This window comes from Sinohyriopsis cumingii, unplaced genomic scaffold (assembly GCF_028554795.1).
Source record: "Sinohyriopsis cumingii isolate HCF-2022 unplaced genomic scaffold, ASM2855479v2 utg001510l, whole genome shotgun sequence".
NCBI lineage: Eukaryota > Metazoa > Mollusca > Bivalvia > Unionida > Unionidae > Sinohyriopsis > Sinohyriopsis cumingii.
In genome coordinates this window covers 495587-517351 of record NW_028316007.1, presented here as the reverse complement: position 1 = coordinate 517351, position 21765 = coordinate 495587, and the positions used below count along the sequence as shown (strand labels likewise).

The 21765-nt window shown below is 39.1% G+C and overlaps 1 protein-coding gene across 3 annotated transcripts in view; it reads right to left on the bottom strand.

Moving 5' to 3' along the window:
* The window catches only part of LOC149772392 (tetraspanin-33-like), an 84717-nt gene that overhangs the window by 28482 nt on the left and 34470 nt on the right, over positions 1-21765 (bottom strand). The window lies entirely within an intron of this gene.

Genomic DNA, 21765 nt, shown 5'->3' with positions numbered 1-21765 from the left:
TGATGTATATGTATTGTTGACTCACATGCAAATTCTTTATTCAAAACAAATACATTAAAAGCAATGTCAGGGATAAATCACTAAAACTTACTGATACAATTATCTGGCACATAACCAATCTGAATAATTGTCCAACAATCTTATAAATCACCAAGACATTCATCTAACTCAAAATCAGGACTTGCAATCATTGGTGACAGGCTCAGTAGCAATGGTTCATCACCAGCCACCTGTTCTATTTCAGCCACTTGGACTGTGTAGGAATTTTGATACCTAACTGTGTCACCAATGTGCACAGTTGTGCACAGTTGTTTTACAGTCTTTGTGGCTCAACCATGGAAATCATAATAATGTATATATACTTGCCTTTGTTGTACCTCTTGGTTTCTTTATCCCACACTCTTGCATGAGTTGCCAAAGATGATTCACGGTTGGCAAATGCTTCAATCCAGGCTATTATTTCATTGATCTCTGTATCTTGGACATTGTCCAGTTTTTCCATGCAGATAGGTTCGACATTTGTTGCATTGGTGAGTCCTTGCCATCATACACAACAATAATTACAAACAGATCTGCATGGTCACCAAAGCTGATTATCTGACTTTACTATGATTTCACATTTAAGACATATTTATGCACAGAGACCAAAAAGAAATGTGAGCAAATGTGATGAACAATATTCATAATGGCATGTCTACCACATTGTTCAAATTTTCCAAGGCATACACCTTTGCAGTGATTGTGTTTCAATGCAATATATAAAAATCTTCCCTTGGAAATCCCCCAGTGGTGGAACCTGTTTAAACTGACTGGAGAAGGGATGACAGGCAAGTTCCTGGTGCCTCAAAACCAGAAGCTTCGGGCAGACAGGGTTGTTAACCTCAGGTAGTTGCCCATCTAAGAGAAGGTAACCTCTGATTTCAAACCTTCTCTGCCTTGTGGCTATACCCTCTCATGGGAAAGGCTAAGGGAGTAAACCCCAACAGAAAATCCAGAGATGAGTCCCTAAGGTGACTTGGCATTGCTTTCAGTGTCATCTTGGCAACTCCTGTGACGTAGCTGGTGCCATGATGTATAGGCTTGTCCTTTCCCTTGGATCCATCAGCTGCATGGAGAGGAGGAATCAGCTGCATAGGCAACAGCTGATTCTCCATATTACCCTGCCCAGGCTTGCACCCTGGAGAGGACACTCCAGCTTTGCTCTACACCACTGACACAACACAGGAAGTAGCAGTTTACCAGTTATAAATCACCACTCAATTGGCATAGAGTCAGATGCCAGAGGCATGTGCGATGGCATAAAGAAAGCAATGAGTCCTACAAAGAAAGTGACAGCACCACTGATGTCTGCCACCGGCGATACCATCCATGACAAGGGCAAGCAGATGAAGCAATGGGTGTTGTACTACCCTGAACTGTACTCCAGAGAACCACTTGACCAATGATGCCCTGAACACCACTGAAAACCTACCTCTCATGGCCAAACTGGACAAGAAACCTACATTAGCTGAACCAAAAAAGGCCTTAGAGAAACTGTCCTTAGGTAAAGCCCCAGGGAAGGATGGCATCTCAGCAGAAGTCATCAAGTGCGGCTGCAGCTTGCTGCTCACGCATCTGCACGACCTGTGTCAGTGCTGGGATAAGTATGCAGTGCCTCAGGACATGAGAGACACCAACATCATAACCCTGTACAAGAACAAGGACGTCAGAAGAGACTGCAACAACTACAGAAGTGTATCCCTTCTCAGCATCATGGGTAAAGTCTTCACACATGTCATCCTGAACAGACTGCAGATGCTTACTGACAGAGTGTATCCAGAGTCGCAGTGCAGGTTCCACGCAGAGAGGTCCACAATCAACATGATCTTCTCCATCAGGCAACTGCAGGTGAAATGCAGAGAGCAACACAAGACCCCTCTTCCTGGCCTTTATAGACCTCACCAAGGCGTTCAATCTGGTCAGCAGAGACGGACTCTTCACAATCCTTGCGATGATTGGATGCCCCCCAACTTGAGGTACTCAGTTCATGTACCTTGGATCTAACATCACCATCAACCTCTTGCTCAATGCTGAGCTCAACAAGCGGATTGGAAAGGCATCAACAACTCTCTCAAGGTTGTCGCAGATGTGTGGAACAACAGCATGCTGGCCCTGAACATTAATATCTCCGTGTACCATGCATACGTGCTAAGCAGTCTCCTGTACGCCAATGAAACCTGGACTCTGTATGCCTCACAAGAGAAACAACTGAGTGCCTCTCACATGCAATGCCTCTGACACATACTGTGGATCACCTGGAGCAATCGAGTAACAAACAACAAGGTGCTTGAACATGCCACGATTCCCAGCATGGTCACACTCCTCCGCCAATGTCGCATCAGATGGATGGATGACAGACGGATTCCCAAAATATATTCTTTATTCGAAACTTGCCTCTGGCAAAAGTTCGATTGGATGGCCATATCTCCGCTTGAAGGATGTCTGCAAGTGGGACATGAAAGCCCTTGACATCGACATCAACACCTGGGAAGAGCTTGCTCTAGACAGGTCCAGCTGGCGACATGCTCTGATCACTCGTCTGAAAGCCGGTGAGGACAAGCTATGCTAACTAGCTGATGAAAAGCTATTGCATATGATGAAGAAGCAGTTCCAACCCACACCAGAAACAACCTTCAAGTGCAGTAAATGCAGCAAGGACTGAAACTCGCTTGTTGGGCTGCATAGCTACAGCAGACACTGCACAACCACCGAGACATCTCTCATGGGATCACTTCCATCGTCTCTCGAGACTAACGGATGCCAACCAACCAACCAACCACATGGTCAGTGCTCAAAAATCCAATATTCCAATGCCTGGGACTCATCTAATTTCAGCTCAGGCTCCTCAAGCATTCAATAAAGATGTCCATAGGATGCCCATAGATGCCCATCTTAAACACCTATGTATGATACATTTAAGCAAAATAGCCATTAATCTTTTCTGTGACAGTGCAAACAGTCCAATGTTCTGGCAATATGATACCTGCATTATATTGGCTCATCAGTCCTTACAAAATAGTATACATATCAACTGGTGAAACTGTAACCATTATATTATAAAATAGCAGTAATTGTTTAATATATTGTTACACAATCTCTGCAAATTATACTGTACAGAATATAATGTATATAAATATGTCCACAATCAATATAAAATATTATCACACAAAGGAAACAATGACAGCAGAATATTTAATTACAGTGTAGTCAGAATAAATAATCCTCTTCATATAGTAGTGTTTTGGTCTCACACAAAAGTAATCTCCACAAAATATAATCTATGCAGTATAGTGATGATAAATAATATTGACCCGACTAAGGCGCCTCATAAGAATTTCCCTAATGTGGCTGACAAAGGTTATACTCATATGATTTCGTAAGCAAGAAAAATGATAATATGGTTACTGAGCTAGGTTATATTCTTCCACCCGACATAACCTGCCTCTTTGGTGCCTCAGAGCAACTTTGTTTTGCAGGCTCTCCTGCACTCGTAAGAACAAAGGTGGGGCAAAGGCAGTAATCGAAATTTTAAACCCCTATTATCATACTACATCAGACCAGCCTAGCTGACAATGCATCTTCATAGCTACATTATGACTAATACCTGCATCCTCACATCTACATTACGTCTAATACATAGATCCGCACATCTATATTATGACTAACACATAGGTCCTCACAGCTACATTGTGACTAACACCTGCATCCTCTCATCTACATTACGTCTAACACATTGGTACTAAAGAGACTGAAAAAAATATATAAAAAAACACTAGACATGATAGGTACTAAACAATTTACCCCCAAAACTCTGCTTCCGACGTCGCATAAGGATCACGTGATTAAATAACACCATTGCATAATATACAGCAACCATAATGCATTAATTTCACCAGCTTAATAACTATTACGGGAACGGACTAGTTAACGAATTCGTGAAACGAACAGACTATTAATGCATAACTCGTTATCCCTTGAAAATGACCACTAACCATAAACATGAGTACAGCTCTGCGGATTTGTCACTACTGCATACTTTGCAAAGTAATATAAAAAGGTCATTCAGTTTCGTTAGTGTACAAACAGGGGTGGTGTGAGGGGCTGCAGAAAAGAGAGAGAGAGAGAGAGAGAGAGAGATGAGGGCTAGGAGATAGTAAGAAGCAAAATCTGTCGTAAGAAGCAAAATCTGTCGTTAGGTTCTTATCAAACATAGACACAATGAACTATAAATTCATGAATCCTGACTGGGAAAGAACTCATTAGAATAATTATACTTACGTAGTTTCAGTCGTTTCTTGTCTACTTCGGTATGCATTTCAACTGGATTTGTGCCTGCTAAATACCCAATTTTAAAATAAGGCGACTACCCTCTCTATTCAATATACTCCGCTCTACATCAAAATTACATCCGACTGGTAGCATTAATTTATAAATGACTGCATACGTTCGCCTTTAAATGAAGACAAAAACATAGGTCTCTTATATAGCTCGAATTACGAGCACGCTTTTCCCTACAGTTGACATATATGAGATTGCCGACTTTAGCTACATCCCTCCCCCAATAAGGCAACAATCGAAATAAAATATCGCTTAGCTATCGAATACCGTACATCTGCCATCAGAAAATATCCTTGTACCATGCCAGGGATCTATCAGAATATTACGACAAAGCAGCAAACACATCGAACATATGCGTGTGGCTGGAACAAGGCTGATGTTTCCCGTATTTCCAAGGATCTCAAGACAACATTTATGTCAATATAACGGTTTTAAATAGAGATGCACGATATTACTGGTATACCGATTTACCACTGTATCTTTGTTAGCCGGTGGTACGTACCATGTTACTTTTTCACTGCACTGGTATTTTGGTGGCTTCCGTCAGCAAGGTACCCAACTCAGTTTCCCTGCCTATTATGTCAGTCGTATAGTTAGTAAACAGTAGTCTTCGTTGTTAACACAACCTATTTTTTATCGACAAGCTCTCTAATGTCAGCATCAAGTCCATTACAGGATGTCATCTATGACGTAGCATACCCATTCAAACCGGAGTTACATTTTTAGATGACAACTTACACAACAATTAAAACACAACACTAGGTAACTCATCTGCTTTAAGGTAATGGCCGTTTAATGTAATTTTCGGGGGAGGGAGAGTGCTCTTTTTTTTTTTCGGGTGAGACATTATTTTTCATTTATCTCAAGATTGTTTTCTTCAAATAATATGATCGATATAATATAATATGTAATACTATTTTTGCTTTATATCTTAGCAATATATTTTCCCAGCTATTGACATACATAATTTTACTTTAAAATCGTGTCAGGCCCCTGTCTCAGATCATTAAACTGTTGATCCCTAAAATAATTGCGGTATACCATGGTACGTATCGCGGTGTGTGCAGAAATAACGCGATATACCGCGGTACAAACTTTTCGTGGTACCGAGCTCTAGTTCGAAACGCGTTAATACCTCAAACAGTTTCCCTCTAACCAAATTAATGACTAATTCCCTCTAATCAAACTACGAGACTATGATTTCACACATGTATGTTTTTTCTTGCTTCGTACAGCGCAGAAGCGCGAACTGATATATAATATATATCAGTTCGCGCTTCTGCGCTGTAGACTGTTATATCATGCCACATGCTATAAAACATGACCCGATAATGTTTACCATCTCTAATGAAAACTTACTTACACTGTGAAACATTCCGGCTGTTTATTTTTCAGCCATACCCCCACCCCCGATACACTCGTGCTCAACCATGTTTATGTATGTGTTTATTGATAAATTTGAGACAAGTAAATTGACTTTTAAAACCATATCTAAGTTGTCAGATGTACGAACGCTACATTTTTTATTTGTGCCTAGTGAACCTCATCGGCAGAGCATAAATACAAAAGAGACGATTTTAAGAGTTTTGTGACTGCTGTACATACCAACCATTTAACTTCTTTCAAAAATGTAGGGGTTGGGTGGGGTCTTGAATGAAATATCCTTGCTCCAATTTATAGAAAAATAACCCTCTTCTACCCAATATAGTTGTTGAACACTATAAATTATCCTGGGATATAAGACAAAAACTAAAGCGGCTCGAAAGAAAATTCAAGCCCCCTCCCGGTCATTAAATAGTATGTCCCCCTCCCTCGATCATTAAATAATATTTCCGTCGTGGCGCATGCTCCACGTAATTGTCTAATTACCAGGTTTAAGAAATATCTTCCGAAAACCGATTCCCTGTAATCAAAACACAACAAACCCATTAAAATGTAATACAACTTTAAACAGGGGCATAAATACAAATAGGCGATACTCTTGGCCTGTCCCAAGTTTTAAAAAAAAAATATCGTTTCATTTCAATTGAACAGATGTAATATTATACTCATTCTTGATAATTATATACGTGTGGTGATATAGTCGCACTTCTAGGGCAGATCTTGTAGTATTTATGTGGTGTGAGAATTAAACGTTACATATGCTTTACGTCTGATTTTGTTATATACTCAGCATAACAAAATACTATCCACTTTAGAAAACCACAGATTTCTTCACTTCTTCATGCTAGAGGAAAAGATTGACAAGTTCCATACTTCGTTTCGTGAAAGAAATCTTTTTCTTTTTCTATTTCACGCTTTCCTAATTTATTATTTTTATTTTGCTCTTCAGTGAATATACCATAAAGGATAGCTAAACTTTATCTGCATACATTAACTTTATTTATAGTTACAGAGCCGTACATCTTGACTAGGCTGACTTAATGCGATTGTTCTGGGCATAGAATATCAGCCAAGGATTAGATGCATCGATTGCTAAAATGTATCCATTATATATCACAACAATCTCACTGAGTGATCACATTATTATAATAATCGTGGCAAGAAACTTTCCTGTCACTTAGCAGGGAAAGATACAGATATATCATTTCTGGGGAAGCACGATCAAGTCAGCGAGGGATCTGTACGAAGGAAATCCCAGAGAGACCTCAAGGGATAATTCTAACCATCTCTAATGAAATTTCCAATGTTTCCGGCTGTTTCGCGTTTATTTTCCCGCCCCCCCCCCCGCCCATTCCACTCATGCTTGACCAAATTTATGTACAATTTATAAATGAAAAAGATATGTCTTTGTGTTTACTAATAATTTCTGGCAAGTAGATGGACTTTTTCAACCCTATACAAGTCGTCAGATGTAGGAGATGTGTTACATTTTTAAATTGTGCCTCCCGAACCTCATCGGCAAAACAGAAATGCAAAAGATAACGATTTTTTAAATGGCACATTGAATTTACTTTTCCTGCGTTTCTGGCGCCATCGTCGTTGTCATTTTGTCGTTTTATGAACTCGTGTCCTCTTTTGAGAAGTTAGAAACATTTGAAATGAAAAAACGGAAGAACGTTCATATTGTCCTTCACGTGTAAGGGTTCACTGTGTGGTGTCCGCCAGGGTATGTTTCCCTGTAATGTGCATGTAGTTTTTCAATATGCCCATACGAATCGTTACACTTTAAGCTGACATGCAATAACAAAGATGACGTCTACTTTCACTATTTTTAATTCAAATAATCCGAACATTTCAACGCGTTTAGCATATAAAATGTGTAATGTACTTTGGTCTATTGGATTTCAATGTTTTAGAAAACGATGACGGGCGCCTTCTTAGAGAATTTATTTTTGTTTGTTTGTTTGTATTTCCCCAGAAAATTTAAAATTAATTGAAAACGTGTGGAAGTAACATCAAGTCAAAATCGTTAGTTCTTGCTCTATATCGTGTTATTTTGCTTGCATATTTAGTTTTCTTTACCCGCCATCATCCCGGTGAAGAAATAAGCCAAGGACCAGACGGAGAATCACATAAAGAAGCACCAACATTTTCTATATCTTGCCTGACTAAGAAAGAGACTAAACTTGTTTTCCATTTGCTGCAACCACCTTTATCAGAAGGCCAGGACATGCATGCCAAGCCCATGATCAAAGCATTGCTGCAAAAGGTCTGACCCTGACCAAAAGGTAAAAAAGCAGTACAAACATAACGCAAAATGAGGTGTTTAACTTCATAATGATTCATCCAAAGTATGAAGAAAATCCATTGAGGTTTAGGAAATATAAGCATATGAGAACGAAGAAACAACCTGTAAGCAAAATCTTAACGTAGATTTTCTACGATTGTGATCTTGACCCCAAGATCATAGGGACGAACAAGCGTATCGCAGAATTAATGGTCTTATTTTCATAAAAAAGTCATTTTTAAGCAGGGGATCGGCTATAGATAGAGACCAGTATATTGGTGGAGGAAGAACCACCCATCAACGGGAAGCTACTGGCAAGGTTTCTCATGTACCCACGTTTGCCGGGCTCGATCCTCGAACCCACGTGAACAGAGGTTAGATGGCAGCTATCTGTAGGGACGAACGCCTTAGACCACTCGACCAACTGAGACCCCCCTCCCCATATTTCCAAGGCTTGTCTGCAATCGGTGAGTCTATAATCAACCAAATTAGCATTCATATGTTTCATGCATCTACTCATTCACTCATTTTCTTCCTACTTACTACTGATGCACCTCATGATTTGCTCTCTTGATGATGCTTTTTTCACTTCCAGTGCAGTTAAATTTCCACTAAGACATACTTCTCTTGTGGTCTTCCAACTATTTTCTACGAACAAGATGTTCGTGTCATGTGCTTCTGATTTCACAATGTAAGTAAAATACTGTCAGGAGAGATTGGAGAATCAGCCACACACAGACAAATGTGATGCTGAATTCACACTACCTGAAACACACTGTCAAGAGGTTCTAGAGAATCAGCCAGACACAGTCCAGTCTGACACTGATTTCAAACTATATGAAATACACTGTCAAGAGGATTTGGAGAATCAGCCCGACACATTCATATCTGATAATGAATTCACACTACATGATACACACAGTCAACAGGATTTGGAGAATAAGACACACACAGATAAATGTGATGCTGAATTCACACTAAATGAAACACAGTCAATAGGATTTGAAGAATCTGCCAGACACAGTCAAATCTGTTAAGAATTAACACTACCTGAAACACATTGTCATGAGGTTCTAGAGAATCAGCCAGACACAGTCAAATCTGATAAGAATTAACACTACCTGAAACACATTGTCATGAGGTTCTAGAGAATCAGCCAGGCAGTCAAATCAGATACTGAATTCACACTATATGAAATACAATGTTAAGGGGATTTGGAGAATCGGCCAGACACAGCCAAATGTGATACTGAATTCACACTACATCAAACACACTGTCAAGAGGATTTGGAGAATCAGCCAGACACAGTCAAGTCTGATAATGAATTCACACTACAAAAAACACACTGTCATGAGGATTTGGAGAATCAGCCAGACACAGACAAACGTGATGCTGAAATTACAATACATGAAACACACTGTCAAGAGGATTTAGAGAATCAGTCAGACACAGACAAATCTGATACTGAATTCACACCACATGAAACACACTGTCAAGAGGATTTTGAGAATCATCCATACATAGTCGAATCTGATACTGAATTCACACTACATGAAACACACGGTCAAGATGATTTGGAGAATCAGCCAGCCACAGTCAAATCTGATAGTTAATTCACACCACATGAAACACACTGTCAAGAGGATTTAGAGAATCAGCCATACATAGTCAAATCTGATACTGAATTCATACTACATGAAACACACCGTCATGAGGATTTGGAGAATCAGCCAGACACAGACAAGTCTGATACTGAATTCACACCACATGAAACAAACTGTCAAGAGGATTTAGAGAATCAGCCAGACACAGTCAAATCTGATACTGAATTCACGCTACATGAAACACACTGTCAAGAGGATTTGGAGAATCAGCCAGACACAGTCATATGGGATGCTGAATTCACACTAAATGAAACACACTGTCAAAAGGATTTGGAGAATCAGTCAGACACAGTCAAATGTGATACTGAATTCACAGTACATGAAACACACTGTCAAGATGATTTAGAGAATCAGCCAGGCTCAGCCAAATCTGATACTGAATTCACACTATATGAAATACAATGTCAAGAGGATTTGGAGAATCGGCCAGACACAGCCAAATGTGATACTGAATTCACACTACATCAAACACACTGTCAAGAGGATTTGGAGAATCAGCCAGACACAGTCAGGTCTGATAATGAATTCACACTACAAAAAACACACTGTCATGAGGATTTGGAGAATCAGCCAGACACAGACAAACGTGATGCTGAAATTACAATACATGAAACACACTGTCAAGAGGATTTAGAGAATCAGTCAGACACAGACAAATCTGATACTGAATTCACACCACATGAAACACACTGTCAAGAGGATTTTGAGAATCATCCATACATAGTCGAATCTGATACTGAATTCACACTACATGAAACACACCGTCAAGATGATTTGGAGAATCAGCCAGACACAGTCAAATCTGATAGTTAATTCACACCACATGAAACACACTGTCAAGAGGATTTAGAGAATCAGCCATACATAGTCAAATCTGATACTGAATTCATACTACATGAAAAACACCGTGATGAGGATTTGGAGAATCAGCCAGACACAGACAAGTCTGATACTGAATTCACACCACATGAAACAAACTGTCAAGAGGATTTAGAGAATCAGCCAGACACAGTCAAATCTGATACTGAATTCACGCTACATGAAACACACTGTCAAGAGGATTTGGAGAATCAGTCAGACACAGTCAAATGGGATGCTGAATTCACACTAAATGAAACACACTGTCAAAAGGATTTGGAGAATCAGTCAGACACAGTCAAATGTGATACTGAATTCAAAGTACATGAAACACACTGTCAAGATGATTTAGAGAATCAGCCAGGCTCAGTCAAATCTGATACTGAATTCACACTACATGAAACAAACTGTCAAGAGGATTTGGAGAATCAGCCACACACAGACAAGTCTGATACTGAATTCACACCACATGAAACACACCGTCAAGATGATTTGGAGAATCAGCCAGACACAGTCAAATCTGATACATAATTCACACTACATGAAACACATTGTCAAGAGGATTTGGAGAATCAGCCAGACACAGTCAAATAGGATGCTGAATTCACACTATATGAAATACACTGTCAAGAGGATTTGGAGAATCAGCCAGACACAGACAAGTCTGATACTAATTCACACCACATGAAACAAACTGTCAAGTGGATTTAGAGAATCAGCCAGACACAGACAAGTCTGATACTGAATGCACACCACATGAAACACACTGTGAAGAGGATTTAGAGAATCAGCCAGACACAGTCAAATCTGATATTGAATTCACACTACATGAAACACACCGTTAAGAGGATTTGGAGAATCAGCCAGACACAGACAAATCGGATGCTGAATTCACACATAATGAAACACACTGTCAAAAGCATTTGGAGAATCAGTCAGACACAGTCAAATCTGATACTGAATTCACGATACATCAAACACACCGTCAAGAGGATTTGGAAAATCAGCCATACATAGTCAAATCTGATACTGAATTCATACCACATGAAACACACCGTCATGAGGATTTGGAGAATCAGCCAGACACAGACAAGTCTGATACTGAATTCACACTACATGAAAGACACTGCCAAGAGGATTTGGAGAATCAGCCACACACAGACAAGTCTGATACTGAATTCACACTAAATGAAACAACCTGTCAAAAAGATCTGGAGAATCAGCCTGACACAGTCAAATATGATATTGAATTCACACTATATGAAATACAATGTCAAGAGGATTTGTAGAAGTAGTCAGACACAGACAAGTCTGATGCTGCAATGATACTACATGAAACAAACTGTCAAGAGGATTTGGAGAATCAGCCAGACACAGACAAGTCTGATACTGAATTCACACCACATGAAACAAACTGTCAAGAGGATTTAGAGAATCAGCCAGACACAGTCAAATCTGATACTGAATTCACGCTACATGAAACACACTGTCAAGAGGATTTGGAGAATCAGCCAGACACAGTCAAATGGGATGCTGAATTCGCACTAAATGAAACACACTGTCAAAAGGATTTGGAGAATCAGTCAGACACAGTCAAATGTGATACTGAATTCACAGTACATGAAACACACTGTCAAGATGATTTAGAGAATCAGCCAGTCTCAGTCAAATCTGATACTGAATTCACACTACATGAAACAAACTGTCAAGAGGATTTGGAGAATCAGCCAGACACAGACAAGTCTCATACTGAATTCACCCCACATGAAACACACCGTCAAGATGATTTGGAGAATCAGCCAGACACAGTCAAATGGGATGCTGAATTCACACTATATGAAACACACTGTCAAAAGGATTTGGAGAATCAGTCAGACACAGTCAAATGTGATACTGAATTCACACTACATGAAACACATTGTCAAGAGGATTTGGAGAATCAGCCAGACACAGTCAAATAGGATGCTGAATTCACACTATATGAAATACACTGTCAAGAGGATTTGGAGAATCAGCCAGACACAGACAAGTCTGATACTAATTCACACCACATGAAACAAACTGTCAAGTGGATTTAGAGAATCAGCCAGACACAGACAAGTCTGATACTGAATGCACACCACATGAAACACACTGTGAAGAGGATTTAGAGAATCAGCCAGACACAGTCAAATCTGATATTGAATTCACACTACATGAAACACACCGTTAAGAGGATTTGGAGAATCAGCCAGACACAGACAAATCGGATGCTGAATTCACACATAATGAAACACACTGTCAAAAGCATTTGGAGAATCAGTCAGACACAGTCAAATCTGATACTGAATTCACGATACATCAAACACACCGTCAAGAGGATTTGGAAAATCAGCCATACATAGTCAAATCTGATACTGAATTCATACCACATGAAACACACCGTCATGAGGATTTGGAGAATCAGCCAGACACAGACAAGTCTGATACTGAATTCACACTACATGAAAGACACTGCCAAGAGGATTTGGAGAATCAGCCACACACAGACAAGTCTGATACTGAATTCACACTAAATGAAACAACCTGTCAAAAAGATCTGGAGAATCAGCCTGACACAGTCAAATATGATATTGAATTCACACTATATGAAATACAATGTCAAGAGGATTTGTAGAAGTAGTCAGACACAGACAAGTCTGATGCTGCAATGATACTACATGAAACAAACTGTCAAGAGGATTTGGAGAATCAGCCAGACACAGACAAGTCTGATACTGAATTCACACCACATGAAACAAACTGTCAAGAGGATTTAGAGAATCAGCCAGACACAGTCAAATCTGATACTGAATTCACGCTACATGAAACACACTGTCAAGAGGATTTGGAGAATCAGCCAGACACAGTCAAATGGGATGCTGAATTCGCACTAAATGAAACACACTGTCAAAAGGATTTGGAGAATCAGTCAGACACAGTCAAATGTGATACTGAATTCACAGTACATGAAACACACTGTCAAGATGATTTAGAGAATCAGCCAGTCTCAGTCAAATCTGATACTGAATTCACACTACATGAAACAAACTGTCAAGAGGATTTGGAGAATCAGCCAGACACAGACAAGTCTCATACTGAATTCACCCCACATGAAACACACCGTCAAGATGATTTGGAGAATCAGCCAGACACAGACAAGTCTGATACTGAATTCACACTACATGAAAGACACTGCCAAGAGGATTTGGAGAATCAGCCACACACAGACAAGTCTAATACTGAATTCACACTAAATGAAACAACCTGTCAAAAAGATCTGGAGAATCAGCCTGACACAGTCAAACATGATATTGAATTCACACTATATGAAATACAATGTCAAGAGGATTTGTAGAAGTAGTCAGACACAGACAAGTTTGATGCTGCAATGACACTACATGAAACAAACTGTCAACAGGATTTGGAGAATCAGCCAGACACAGACAAGTCTGATACTGAATTCACACTAAATGAAATACACTGTCAAGATGATTTGGAGAATCAGTCAGTCACAGTCAAATCTGATACTGAATTCATACTACATGAAACACACTGTCAAGAGGATTTGGAGAATCAGCCAGTCATAGTCAGATCTGATACTGAATGCACACTACATGAAATACGCTGTCAAGAGGATTTGAAGAATCAGCCAGACACAGTCAAATCTGATAATGAATTCACACTACCTGAAACACACTGTCAAGAGGATTTGGAGAATCAGCCAGACACAGACAAGTCTGATACTGAATTCACAGCACACGAAACACACTGTCAAGAGGATTTGGAGAATCAGTCAGACACAGACATGTCTGATACTGAGTTCACACTACATGAAACACACCGTCAAGATGATTTGGGAAATCAGCCAGACACAGTCAAATATGATATTGAATTCACACTCTATGAAATACAATGTCAAGAGGATTTGTAGAAGTAGTCAGACACAGACAAGTTTGATGCTGCAATGACACTACATGAAACAAACTGTCAACAGGATTTGGAGAATCAGCCAGACACAGACAAGTCTGATACTGAATTCACACTAAATGAAATACACTGTCAAGATGATTTGGAGAATCAGTCAGACACAGTCAAATCTGATACTGAATTCACGATACATCAAACACACTGTCAAGAGGATTTGGAGAATCAGCCAGACACAGACAAGTCTGATACTGAATTCACACCACATGAAACAAACTGTCAAGAGGATTTAGAGAATCAGCCAGACACAGTCAAATCTGATACTGAATTCACGCTACATGAAACACACTGTCAAGAGGATTTGGAGAATCAGCCAGACACAGTCAAATGGGATGCTGAATTCGCACTAAATGAAACACACTGTCAAAAGGATTTGGAGAATCAGTCAGACACAGTCAAATGTGATACTGAATTCACAGTACATGAAACACACTGTCAAGATGATTTAGAGAATCAGCCAGACACAGTCAAATCTGATACTGAATTCACGCTACATGAAACACACTGTCAAGAGGATTTGGAGAATCAGCCAGACACAGTCAAATGGGATGCTGAATTCGCACTAAATGAAACACACTGTCAAAAGGATTTGGAGAATCAGTCAGACACAGTCAAATGTGATACTGAATTCACAGTACATGAAACACACTGTCAAGATGATTTAGAGAATCAGCCAGTCTCAGTCAAATCTGATACTGAATTCACACTACATGAAACAAACTGTCAAGAGGATTTGGAGAATCAGCCAGACACAGACAAGTCTGATACTGAATTCACACTACATGAAAGACACTGCCAAGAGGATTTGGAGAATCAACCACACACAGACAAGTCTAATACTGAATTCACCCCACATGAAACACACCGTCAAGATGATTTGGAGAATCAGCCAGACACAGACAAGTCTGATACTGAATTCACACTACATGAAAGACACTGCCAAGAGAATTTGGAGAATCAGCCACACACAGACAAGTCTAATACTGAATTCACACTAAAGGGAAACAACCTGTCAAAAAGATCTGGAGAATCAGCCTGACACAGTCAAATATGATATTGAATTCACACTATATGAAATACAATGTCAAGAGGATTTGTAGAAGTAGTCAGACACAGACAAGTTTGATGCTGCAATGACACTACATGAAACAAACTGTCAACAGGATTTGGAGAATCAGCCAGACACAGACAAGTCTGATACTGAATTCACACTAAATGAAATACACTGTCAAGATGATTTGGAGAATCAGTCAGTCACAGTCAAATCTGATACTGAATTCATACTACATGAAACACACTGTCAAGATGATTTGGAGAATCAGCCAGTCATAGTCAGATCTGATACTGAATGCACACTACATGAAATACGCTGTCAAGAGGATTTGAAGAATCAGCCAGACACAGTCAAATCTGATAATGAATTCACACTACCTGAAACACACTGTCAAGAGGATTTGGAGAATCAGCCAGACAGAGACAAGTCTGATACTGAATTCACAGCACACGAAACACACTGTCAAGAGGATTTTGAGAATCAGTCAGACACAGACATGTCTGATACTGAGTTCACACTACATAAAACACACCATCAAGATGATTTGGGGAATCAGCCTGACACAGTCAAATATGATATTGAATTCACACTATATGAAATACAATGTCAAGAGGATTTGTAGAAGTAGTCAGACACAGACAAGTTTGATGCTGCAATGACACTACATGAAACAAACTGTCAAGAGGATTTGGAGAATCAGCCAGACACAGACAAGTCTGATACTGAATTCACACCACATGAAACAAACTGTCAAGAGGATTTAGAGAATCAGCCAGACACAGTCAAATCTGATACTGAATTCACGCTACATGAAACACACTGTCAAGAGGATTTGGAGAATCAGCCAGACACAGTCAAATGGGATACTGAATTCACACTAAATGAAACACACTGTCAAAAGGATTTGGAAAATCAGTCAGACACAGTTAAATGTGATACTGAATTCACAGTACATGAAACACACTGTCAAGATGATTTAGAGAATCAGCCAGGCTCAGTCAAATCTGATACTGAATTCACACTACATGAAACAAACTGTCATGAGGATTTGGAGAATCAGCCACACACAGACAAGTCTGATACTGAATTCACACCACATGAAACACACCGTCAAGATGATTTGGAGAATCAGCCAGACACAGTCAAATCTGATACTTAATTCACACTACATGAAACACATTGTCAAGAGGATTTGGAGAATCAGCCAGACACAGTCAAATGGGATGCTGAATTCACACTATATGAAATACACTGTCAAGAGGATTTGGAGAATCAGCCAGACACAGACAAGTCTGATACTGAATTCACACCACATGAAACAAACTGTCAAGTGGATTTAGAGAATCAGCCAGACACAGACAAGTCTGATACTGAATGCACACCACATGAAACACACTGTGAAGAGGATTTAGAGAATCAGCCAGACACAGTCAAATCTGATATTGAATTCACACTACATGAAACACACCGTTAAGAGGATTTGGAGAATCAGCCAGACACAGACAAATGGGATGCTGAATTCACACATAATGAAACACACTGTCAAAAGGATTTGGAGAATCAGTTAGACACAGTCAAATCTGATACAGAATTCACGCTACATGAAACACACTGTCAAGAGGATTTGGAGAATCAACCAGACACATACAAGTCTGATACTGAATTCACACTAAATGAAATACACTGTCAAGATGATTTGGAGAATCAGTCAGTCACAGTCAAATCTGATACTGAATTCATACTACATGAAACACACTGTCAAGATGATTTAGAGAATCAGCCAGTCATAGTCAGATCTGATACTGAATGCACACTACATGAAATACGCTGTCAAGAGGATTTGAAGAATCGGCCAGACACAGTCAAATCTGATAATGAATTCACACTACCTGAAACACACTGTCAAGAGGATTTGGAGAATCAGCCAGACACAGACAAGTCTGATACTGAATTCACAGCACACGAAACACACTGTCAAGAGGATTTGGAGAATCAGTCAGACACAGACATGTCTGATACTGAGTTCACACTACATGAAACACACCGTCAAGATGATTTGGGGAATCAGCTAGACACAGACAAATTTGATACTGAATTCACACTACATGAAAGTACATGAAATACTGTCAGGAGGATTTGTGAAATTTGCCAGACATAAAGTAAATCTGATACCGAATTCATATTAGAAGTACTACTTTGTGAAAGGGGTTTGCTGAATCAGGGACATAACGAAAGATAAATCCGATACCAACTATACTTTCCGATACTCCCTGAACCACACGTGCAACATGCATAACAAGCATGGTAATCAATTACTGCCAAATTTTACGGTCGTTTAGCCCGAAAATTGTCAATAGCTTGTTGTTGTTGTTGTTGTGTCTAACGCCATTTTCAGCACAAGATAGGCTATACATGGCGGCCAGTATAAGTGGTGGAGGAAGAACCCTGGAAAACCCGGGGAAGAACCACCGACCCACGAGAAGCTAATGGCAGGCTTTCTCAGATACCCACGTTAGCCAGGCCGGAGACTAGAACCGACGCAGACAGACGTGAGATGGCAGTGATCCGGAACGGTGAGCGCTTTAGACCACTCGGCCACTCAATAGCGTGTAAAAAGGTAATGAAGATGCTTTACATGTTACACTTACAGGCGAATGGGTGTAGATTATTATCTTAACTGAAATCTTCATAGCAGTACACGTGACAACTAGTCCTCAAAGCTAGCTTTATTGGCTACATGTTGCTTATGAGTAGTCATAAAATATGTTTACCCTGATCTTGACCCGATCACAAAGGGCGTAGTGATTTTCTTCCGTTCTGGTTGTCTAAAACGTGTACGTGATTTTCCAACAGCTCGGAGGGGCCAAAATGCTTAATATTGTGAAATATTACTTTCGTTATATTTTAAGTACATTTCTGAATTTTCACTGCGTCCAGAATATTAGTTAAAATATTTAGTTACAGCACATGTCTAACTGCACGGTTGGGTACAATTTAGCACATGCGTTACACCGTACAACTGGGTACGAATAAGCTATCACAGTGTACGACTGGATACGAAAAAGCTATGGCACATGCATCATAGTGTACGATTCGGTACGAATAAGCTATATCACATGCATCATAGTGTACGACTGGGTACAAATAAGCTATGTCACATGCGTCATAGTGTACGACTGGGTACGAATAAGCCATGTCACATGCGTCATAGTGTACGACTGGGTACAACAACTATATCAGATGTGAATGTATCATTGGGTAAGCGTTATCACATGCGTCACGTGATACGAATGGGTACCAATAAGCCACATCACATACGTCACATGGTACGATTGGGTACGATTTAGCCAAATCACACACTAGGGTAAACTACACCACATGCGTCACAATGTTTTCATTCTTTATATTCATTTTGCTGGCTACTAAATTATATCGTTGTTGAACAAATCACGTTAGTGCAAAAAGACGTTAATCAGTGAAGCAGAAGGCAGCTGAAACTAAATGCTTATAATCTCGATTCTTTCTCTCTATACATGTTATGAAAGGTAAAAAAATATCTCTGACACGTGTTCCACTTGGTTTCTATTACTTTGAATATGCATTAACCATAAAAAGTGTTAGAATGAAAACCATATGTGATTTGCTTTATCTAGAAAAAGATATAACTACTTTATTCTTAGATCTAATAAGGCAATGACAAAACGACATCTTAATTTGATTTTCATCTCGATATATCATCAAACTTTTCGATCACTCTACTGACACAGCTAACCTGAACGGGGTTCACCATGGGGAAATTGTAAGATGTCCCTATCATGTTATAAAGATATATAAAGATATAAATCGCATTTAGAAATATGTTTTCAAACAGAGCACAGTTGAGTATCTCTGTGATTTATCTTTAATAGTGTAAACGATTCTTTGGACGAAAATGTACGGAAGAAAAACATAATTTTTGTTTTTAAAAAAATGTACAGTCTTGTATATTCTTTCTGGAAGCTGACACTATGTCGCTCAGTAATGTCACTTTTGTAGAATTTTCAAATAATTCAAAGATGATTTGAGGAAATATATGAAAATAGCCTGTGTTGAAACTCAATTTTGGGCATCCAAAACGGATATTATTAAGAACAAATGCATTGATAAAGTGGCCCTGTCCTTTCTTTACAATTTATTTTTAAAAACAATTTTTAAAAAATTAAAAAGAACAACAAAATCCACATAATTCATATATCACATACCTGTATTGGAGTTATATACCTGTAGTTGAGTTATAAACCTGCATTCGAGTTATATCACGTAATGCTTAAAGGATAGTGAAAAAATGTGAACATTTACAACTAAAAAATGCATACTGGTTGATACTGTGATGAGTACATAGGGTCCGTCTCTTGTATTAAAGCATCAGAAGTTGTATCGCAAATTTCATACTAAGGAGTTTGACTAATGAAACATTATAATAATTATCGTTCAGTGGTAACAGCAAATGTGGCAAAAGAAGTTGATGATAATAAGGGGATGGGGAAGACATAGGGAGGGGGATTGGAGGACACCATCGACACATGTATTAATCTGATGATGGTTATGATTCGGTAATAATCATAACCGAGATGTACTTACGGGATTTGAGACGATGATGGTGATTATATGACGACAAAAACGACGGCATTGATGATGATGATGATATTTCCTAGGTCAAGAGTTACACACTTCCTGCTTGCCACTATGGTATACCTTCGTGAAATAGAAACTGGGGCAGGTAACTATCATTCGCCATTAGTTACGAAACCTAATTAATACATCCACGTGAAGATAATGGAGTTTTAAAAAAATATCTGGTAGTAATTAAAACCTACTTCCCTTATCCACCTACTTACATACAATACACAAACTCGGCATCTATTTTCACAATTTATTACGTCACAATCTCATGACGAGAGCATAACAAACGGGCCCCGGGCGACCAAGTGGTCTAAGAGGCTCACCTTTACAGTCAATGATTTCTCACCTGTCCGTGTGGGCTTAAGTCTTGGCTTGGCCAAAGTAGGTATGTGAGAAAGCTTGCGGTTGCGGGTATCTCCCCATGGTTAGGTGGATCTTTCCTGGGTGTTCCTCAACCAAATATTGTGTCCGATATATATATATATATATATATATATATATATATATATATATATATATATATATATATGGCGTTAAACCGACAAAACCAAGCAACCAATTACAGTATGAGTAAAACCAAGTGACCAATCAAATGTCAAGATATTTGATGGCTTGACTAGTTTAAACTAAAAAGATGATAGAAAGAGAAATGTATCATTAATTTTATTTGACAGTAATCAACCTTTTTATACGGGACCAGAATACGAAGTGATTCAAGCTAAGAACCGTTTGCATAGCCTGCTTTTCTGATATACGTAATCGTCTTTCATACTTTTATCACACTACCAGGATGTTCAAACACTGATGTATACCTGGGACTATTATTACAGACGGATATAACTTTTCTTGTCTGACTCAACAAAACCTGCCATGCCACAGTGGCTTTCAGGGGCTTAACACGTTACCTAATAATGTACACCATCCGTTTTGCCTTTATTTATTGACAAAGATCATTCCAGATATCCTTACATTTTGTAAAATATATGAAAATGTACTAGCGTAACTTGAGTCGACTGTGATTTCGATCAAAAGTATTCCTTTCTAGCAAACCACCTGTCATAGTGGAATGCCACTGACACTGGAATATTCCATACGTAATGTATTGATGTGACTTTCAGCAAATACTTTTTTCACTTTTAAAAGGAAATAACAGATTTGGGTATAATTTTGATATTTGATTTAAAGTTATAGGTTGTATCTGAATCACAAATTGTACTAAATAAGAATTAGACCAAGATGTACAGAAGGGATCTGACCTTCTAATTACACAATTTAAACCACCCAGTCAGTGACTGGGGACCTCATTTTCATATCAACAGGGAGTCAGTTAAGAAAACATAACAACCCCAACGTGAAGTCGACACACAGGATATACGTACCAAGCAGATAATAATTTACGCCATAAACTGATAATGATTTCCGTGCCCCTCTTTCCCCCTTGTACAATGCTCCATTCAAGATAAAAGGTTGTCAGA